The sequence below is a fragment of the Pelodiscus sinensis genome, chromosome 2 (genome assembly GCF_049634645.1).
Source record: "Pelodiscus sinensis isolate JC-2024 chromosome 2, ASM4963464v1, whole genome shotgun sequence".
Classification (NCBI taxonomy): Eukaryota; Metazoa; Chordata; order Testudines; family Trionychidae; genus Pelodiscus; species Pelodiscus sinensis.
Genome location: NC_134712.1, coordinates 249,521,017 through 249,529,291, shown reverse-complemented (window position 1 = coordinate 249,529,291; position 8,275 = coordinate 249,521,017).

The following is an 8,275-nucleotide window of genomic DNA, read 5'->3' as shown; positions in this document are numbered from 1 at the left end:
AAACCCTTCCCACTGCTGTAGCGAGTGTCTACACAGAAGTACTCCTGCACAACTAGTATGCATTTTTAGGTGTAGACATATAAAAGCAGGCCCACCAACAGGAGGGGGGCCAAAGGGGACAGCTACCCCAGGACCCAGCAATTTAAAAGGTCCCGGGGCTCCCAGCCGCTGTCACTGCTAAGTGGCAATGGCAGCAGCTGGAGTGCCAAGTCCCTTAAATTGCTGCCAGAGCTCCGGGAGGCATGGGCCAGGTGGGAGGTTTGCCCTTAGCCCTGCCCCCTCCACCAAGGCCCTGCCCATTCCGGGCCCCACCTAGCTGAGGACCCAGTGAAGTCGGTCGGCCACCCTGTAGGCCACGACTACCCTAACAAGTTAGGTTGCGATGACTACGTTGTGAGAAATCCACACCCATGACCGACACAGTTAAGCTGACCTAACCTCTAGTGTAAACAGTGCTAGGCTGAGATGACAATTCTCTGACTGACCCATCTACCCCTTCTCTGGATGGGAGACTGCTGACAGGAGGGGCAAAGAGAGCAGCTGCCCCGGGGCCTGGTGATTTAAAAAGGCCTGGGGGCTCCTGAATGTTGCCACTGTTGCTATCTCAGTTGTGGCAGTGGCTGGAGGCCCAGGCTCTTTAAATGACTCATGGTGCCCCGGCAGCATGTGCCCTTCAGCTCCAGTAGCATTGAAGGGCTGGCTGAGGGAGATCAGCCCCTAGTGCAGCCTCTTCTGCCTGAGACCCCACCCCAGTCTCCCCTAGTGTCAACGCTGAATTGCTATAGCAGCAATTGTAAATAACTGAAACCAGATTGCCTCTGAGTCTCAGTCCAGGGCCATGGCCTCGAAACTATTTCTTTGTGTGGTTCCAGGAGAACCTCCTTGGCAAGAAATGGTTGCAAAAGTCTAAAGTAATGTGCACGAACATTTTTATTTGCAGGACTCTTACAATTCAGCACATCAGCCATCGGGCCCTGGTGCTTTACCGTTTCACAGGCCTTTTCTATTCTATTTTCACAGCCGAATGTGATGATTCAGACGCCAACTGAGAGGTAACCGTTGACAAATGCTATAATGATGACCAGAATCACCAAACGGTGAGGGATGCACAAGGTACGGAACCCATAATGATCTGTGTTTGCCATCCACTACCCGCTATCAGCTAGGTCGTGAGATGCCTACCTGGTGCTTCCAGTGGCGGAGAAGCAGGTTGAAGGAACACTGACCTTCTAATGGTGCTAACTTGTGACTCTGGGTAGCTTATTGGTAGCTACTGACTTGCTAGCAGGACCTCCGGAGACATGGCATAACCCAGTAACTATCAAGTTAAGTTACTAGTCCTTCTGGCAACTATTTCCTCAAGCCTCACACTAGCCAAATTTCTAAGAAACATCAGCTAGGTCATTTAACCCATTTCTTGGCTTTGTGGCAGGCCTGATTTCATCATTCTTTAACAGATGGCTGTCTAGCATTGAATATCTGGTCTGATGCTGATTCACATCCTCCCTTGGCTGCTAGCTCCATTGCCTAATTTTTCTTATGAAGTTTTCCCTTCATATTTAATTTAATTTCCCCCTGCTGTCTTGGAAACTCACTTCTTATTCTGCCCCTAACAAGAGGGAATAATTGATTCCTGTCTCCTTTATAACATCTGTAACCATTCCCAGTTAATTGCCATCTCAGTTTTTCCCCAGATGCAGACACACGGTTCTTTTAGGTTTCACCTCATAAACCTTATTTTCCAAGGCTTCTATTCTTGTCATTCTCCACTGAACTCTCTCCAGCCTGTCTGTCTTTTTTAAAGGCACAATGACATTTTTAAAAAAGCATCACAGATAATAATAGGCTGTAAGGTCCCCAGAGAAGAAGAAAGCATAAAGCTATTTGTCTAGGAAGAAGTACAGCAGAAAGGGATCTAGGCGTTATAGTGGACCACAAGCTGAATATGAATCAGCAGTGTGATGCTGTTGCAAAAAAAGCAAACATGATTCTGGGATGTATTAACAGGTGTGTTGTGAGCAAGACACGAGAAGTCATTCTTCCACTCTACTCTGCGCTGGTTAGGCCTTAGTTGGAGTATTGTGTCCAGTTCTGGGCACCGCATTTCAAGAAGGATGTGGAGAAATTGGAGAGGGTCCAGAGAAGAGCAACAAGAATGATTAAAGGTCTAGAGAACATGACCTATGAAGGAAGACTGAAAGAACTGGGTTTGTTTAGTTAAAAAAGAGAAGATTGAGGTGGGACATGATAGTGGTTTTCAGGTATCTAAAAGGGTGTCATAAGGAGGAGGGAGAAAACTTGTTCATCTTGGCCTCTGAGGATAGAACAAGAAGCAATGGGCTTAAACTGCAGCAAGGGAGGTTTAGGTTGGACATTAGGAAAAAGTTCCTAACTTTCAGGGTGGTCAAACACTGGAATAAATTGACCAGGGAGGTTCTGGGATCTCCATCTCTGGAGATATTTAAGAGTAGGTTAGATAAATGTCTATCAGGGATGGTCTAGACAGTATTTGGTCCTGCCATGAGGGCAGGGGACTGGAGTCGATGACCTCTCGAGGTCCCTTCCAGTCCTAGTATTCTATGATTCTATTTGAAAAGTAATTAGTTAAAATCTGACAAATCCCTTGATGAGACTATAAAGTATCTGAGCAGACAAGAGAAGCATCCAGGTTTTCAAGGAAACTTTTCACAGCAGCCTTATAGGGACCCTTTAAATATGACTCGAACTCCTGAGGTCTCTTCCAATCCTATGATTCTATGGTGACCATAGATAAATCCTATTCTGTTCCAGAGACCTAAACCAGTACCAAGAGGCATTGTGTACTCCACTCATTAATGTAGTGGATAGATGTTGATGCATTGTAACAGGGATCGCATACTCAACATGAAAATCCTACAATGCTGCTCTACCTAAGGGAGACATGAGGGCTACGTCTACACTGGCACCCTTTTCCGGAAATGCTTAAAACAGAACAGTTTTCCGTTATAAGTATTTCCGGAAAAAGAGCGTCTACATTGGCAGGATGCTTTTCCAGAAAAGCCCTTTTTCCAGAGAAGCGTCCGTGGCCAATGTAGACGCGCTTTTCCGGAAAAAAGCCCTGATCATCATTTTGACGATCGGGGCTTTTTTCCGGAAAAGACTACTGTGCTGTCTACATTGGCCCTTTTCCGGAACAGTTTTCCGGAAAAAGGACTTTTGCCCGAGTGGGAGCAGCATAGTTTTTCTGGAAAAGCAGCTGATTTCTTACAGTAGATCGTCAGTGCTTTTCCGGAAATTCAAGGGGCCAGTGTAAACAGCTCGTAGCTTATTCCGGAAAAGCGGTGTAGACACAGCCGAGCTGTATGAGAAGTGTATCTCTCGTGGCTCTGAGTAGCATGGGAAAATATACTAGATACATTTCCTTTGAGGTTGCACTTCCTAAGTGTGGGTGAGAAATAGCGAAACCTATGGATTAGGTGCATCTAAACTGGGCTGTGTGCTTCCAAAAAGAACAAGGAAAAGTGGCCTGCCTATTTTATGCTTTGTCATCCTTTGATCAGGGGGAGAGATTCTAACATCAACACAGCAATGCTAGCAGTCTGCTCTGAGCTTGTGTAACTGCCACTGGGCAGATTTGAACCTGGGATCTCAGTGTAGGAGCCTCGACGGTTTGAGCTGTAAAGCCAATTAGCACTAAGCTTAGGCTGTAGAGGTCCCTTGTTCTTATCTCTTGCCGTAGGTGGTCTACGTGCCACTACGTGGGACAGTGAACTACACTAGGTATGTGGGTTACACTTGGCACTCACTTTCTTGAGTCATTTGAGAAAGTATGACAGACTCAAAGCGAAAGCCCACTCCTCCATGCAAAGCCTGGGAATGTAGGCCTCATATGGAGGAGGAGTGCAGGGCCTAGAGGGAGCAACCCAGTTTTTTCACCACAACTCAAAGGCCCTGAACCCTCCCCTCCCCAACAACATGTCTGGGAATTGGGGCCGGTGGATACATTATGTCTGCCAGTCAACTAGTCAGACATCTACCACTCTTGGGGCATGTCTACATTATGGGGAAGATCGACCTTCTGGAGGTCAATCTTCTAGCATTTGATTTAGTGGGTCTAGTGTAGATCCCCAAATGAAACATTGAGAGCAGCCCCTACTGATGTCCTCATTTTGTGTGATGTAAGGGAAGCCGACGGGAGTGGGTTCTCCCATCAGCTTTCCACAGTGAAGATGCTGTGGCAGCTTAGCTTAAGGTAAGCCAACTCTGGATGGCCTACCCTAAACCGCCCTACCTAGGCTTGTGTAGACCAGGCCTTGCAGATCTTAGTTCCTCCCCAGGCAGGGAACTTTGAGGTCTCTCAGGACAGACCCTCTGTCTTCCTTGTTCATAGAAACCACAGCAGTTCATTTGGGGGCTTCTAGAGTTAGTGAGGTGATTGGGAGGATGACACCATTAGGCCTGAAGGAGGGGAAGTGAGACTGATGACTCCTGAGTAATGCCATGTTTCTCTCACTGACCCAGACTCAGCAGTGAAGCCTGCAGGGAATGAGGTTGTGGGTGTTATCTTGGTTTTGTGGTTTCCCCTTTCAGGCTTGCCCTGATCTTCCTCACAAAGATTATAAATGGACTGTAAGGTGGATAGAAAGCTGGCTAGGTTGTCAGGCCCAGTGGGTAGTCATCAATGGTTCAATGTCTGGCTGGCACTTGGTTTCAAGCAGAGTGCCCCCAAGGATCAGTTCTAGGGCTGGTTTTGTTCAACTTCTTTATTAATGACCTGGATGAGGGGATGGATTGCACCTCAGCAGATTTGCAGATGACACTAAGCTAGGGGGAGAGGTAGATATGTTGGAGGGCAGGGATAGGGTCCAGAGTGACCTAGACAAATTGGAGGATTGGGCCAATAGGCTAAGTAGCAGTTCAGCAGAAAAGGACCTGGGGTATGTCTACACTACCCTCCTAGTTTGAACTAGGAGGGTAATGTAGGCATACCGCACTTGCAAATGAAGCCCGGGATTTGAATTTCCCGGGCTTCATTTGCATAAGCGGGGAGCCGCCATTTTTAAAACCCAGCTGGTTCGAACCCCGTGCAGCGCGGCTACACGGGGCTCGAACTAGGTAGTTCGGACTAGGGTGCCTATTCCGAACTACCGGTACACCTCATTTCACGAGGAGTAACGGTAGTTCGGAATAGGAACCTAGTCCGAACTACCTAGTTCGAGCCCCGTGTAGCCACGCTACACGGGGTTCGAACCAGCGGGGATTTAAAAATGGCGGCTCCCCGCTTATGCAAATGAAGCCCGGGAAATTCAAATCCCGGGCTTCATTTGCAAGTGCGGTATGCCTACATTACCCTCCTAGTTCGAACTAGGAGGGTAGTGTAGACATACCCTTGGGGATTACAGTGGCTAAGAAGCTGGGTATGAGTCAACAGTGTGCCCTTGTAGCCAAGAAGGCTAATGGCATATTAGGGTGCATTAGGAGGAGCATTGCCAGCAGATCTAGAGAAGTGATTATTCCCCTTTATTTGGCACTGGTAAGGCCACATCTGTAGTATTGCATCCAGTTCTGGGCCCCATACTACAGAAAGGATGTGGACACATTGGAGAAGGTCCAGCGGAAGGCAACCAAAATGATGAGGGGGCTGGAGCACGTGACCTATGAGGAGAGGCTAAAGGATTTGGGCGTATTTAGTCTGCAAAAGAGAAGAGTAAGAGGGGATTTGATAGCAGCTTTCAACTTCCTGAAGGGAGGTTCCAAAGAGGATGGAGAGAGGCTGTTCTCAGTGCTGGAAGATGGCAGAACAAGGAGCAATGGTCTCAAGTTACAGTGGAGGAGGTGTAGGTTGGATATTAGGAAAAACTATTTCACTAGAGGTACGTCTAGACTACATGGCTCCGTCGACGGAGCCATGTAGATTTGTCTGTTCAGCAAAGGGAAATGAAGCCATGATTTAAATAATCGCGGTTTCATTTAAATTTAAATGGCTGCCCTGCTCTGACGATCAGCTGTTTGTCGGCAGATTGGGGCAGTCTGGACGCTCCCCTGTCGACATCAAAGTCCTTTATCGATGTCCCCGGTAAACCTCATCCTACGAGGCATAACGGGGAGGTCGATAAAGGGCTTTCCGGTCGGCACGGGAGCGTCCAGACTAGCGCGCTGAGCCGACAAACAGCTGATTAGCTGTTTGTCATCTCAGCGCGGCAGCAATTTAAATTTAAATGAAGCTGCGATTATTTAAATCGCAGCTTCATTTCCCTCTGCTGATCAGTCTAATCTACATGGCTCCATCGATGGAGCCATGTAGTTTAGACACACCCTAGGAGGGTGGTGAAGCACTGGGATGGGGTCCCTAGGGAGGTGGTGGAATCTCCATCCCTGAAGGTTTTTAAGTTCCGGCTTGGCAAAGGCCTAGCTGGGTTGATTTAGTTGGGATTGGTCCTGTTTTGGCCAGGGGGCTGGACTCGGTGACTCCCAAGGTCTCTTCCAGTCCTCAGATTCTATGGTTCTAGGAGTGAGGAACAAGCTGTGCCGATGGGGACTTCACTGAGAAATGCAGCAAAGGGAGAGGAAAGAGAAGGAGGGAGGGAGGGAGCCTGCTGATTCATTCTCTTATCAGGAACAGGGAAAGGCAGTGGAAAGAGGTAAAAGCCTCTTTTCCCCAGTCACCGCTTAGCACACAAGTTCCCAACAGAACAACATCAGCAATACCAATCCTGGGTGGAGACAGAAACTTGTTGCAGTGGGGCGGGGGAGAGAATAAAGTACAAACGAAGAAGACTTCTAACCTCATCAGTCAAGCCACATCAGAGCCAGAAAACCTTTTAGAAATCCTGCCCGTTGTTGGGAAGTCGGTGTTATATGGCATCAAGAAGGCAGCACTTGTGTGTCTCTTGGCCAGTCCGAGCTCTCTGCTTGCACGTCCTTAGCATAGGAGCCAATGGGCTGGTGAACACCACCACACATCTACCTAATGCACAACACATTTTCACGCGGCATGTTCAGAAACGTGAGATGTCCATATGCCGCACTGTTGCATGGCAACATACCGCATGTGGGATGGCTGAGAGTGGTGCAGCAGAGATGCATTGTTCTGTATTGAATTATACAGAGAAAATTATGTCTTGTTCACTTGACTCCATAGATGCTACTAGAGAACAGGCTTCATCTCCCAGATTGATTCACCCATTTCTGGCAATGCCATTATCTCAGTCCCTCCTGGCATTTCAGATAGTGAAATTGTTCTACACTGCCTCCCCAAAAATCTACTATGTAATATTGCTCTCCACCCCAGAGATGACTGTAGTAGGATGAGTGGTGTGGAACTGGAGAAAGAGAGGCAAGTTTCATGCCATGAGGGCAGAGGACTGGACTCGATGTCCTCTCGAGGTCCCTTCCAGTCCTAGTATTCTATGTATTCTATGATTGATTCAGGAGGGACATAGTTCCGTGTGACAGAGCTCATGGGGCATGGGGAAGGGAGGCTGTCTGATCCAACATAAATGCACCCAGCCATAAGAGAGTAGGGGCTTGGACATGCAGGCTGGAGCAAGACTGTTACAAAACTATAGATGATGAGCAGATTATACAGGCCTCTCAGCATATCTGTTTCCCACAGTTCTGCCTGCTTGTCCCTAGTTGCTAATGAAATAGAGACCATGTATGAGAAGTGTAGAGCAGTGTTTCTTAAAGTGTGTGCCGTGGAGAACAGAGTTCAAAATGGCCACTCTTAAAAGGGCAATGCCTGAGTGTGTTTTTTTTCCTCAACCCTTGATGTTCCTCGATCTTAAAAAGTTTAAGAAACCCTGTAGAGAGTGATGCATGCACAGCTTGCAATTCACAGTCTAAGTGCTTCAAGAACCGTTTTGGGGAAGAATTTGCAAGAAGTAAAAAAAAACAACAAGATGTCCCGTGGTACCTTAAAGACTAACAGATTTATTTGGGACTTATGCCCAAATAAATCTGTTAGGGTATGTCTATACTAGCCTCCTAGTTCGCACTAGGGAGGCTAATGTAGGCATTCGAAGTTGCAAATGAAGCCCAGGATTTAAATATCCTGGGCTTTATTTGCATGTTCCCGTCCGGTCCTCATTCCATGAGGAGTAACAGTTAATTCGAACTAAGGACTTAGTTCAAATTACTGTTTCACTGCTGCGTGTAGCCACAGGCAGTTACTTCGGACTAGTGGAATTTAAAAATGGCGACTGGATGGGAACATGCAAATAAATCCTGGGATATTTAAATCCCGGGCTTCATTTGCAACTTCGAATGCCTACATTAGCCTCCCTAGTTCGAACTA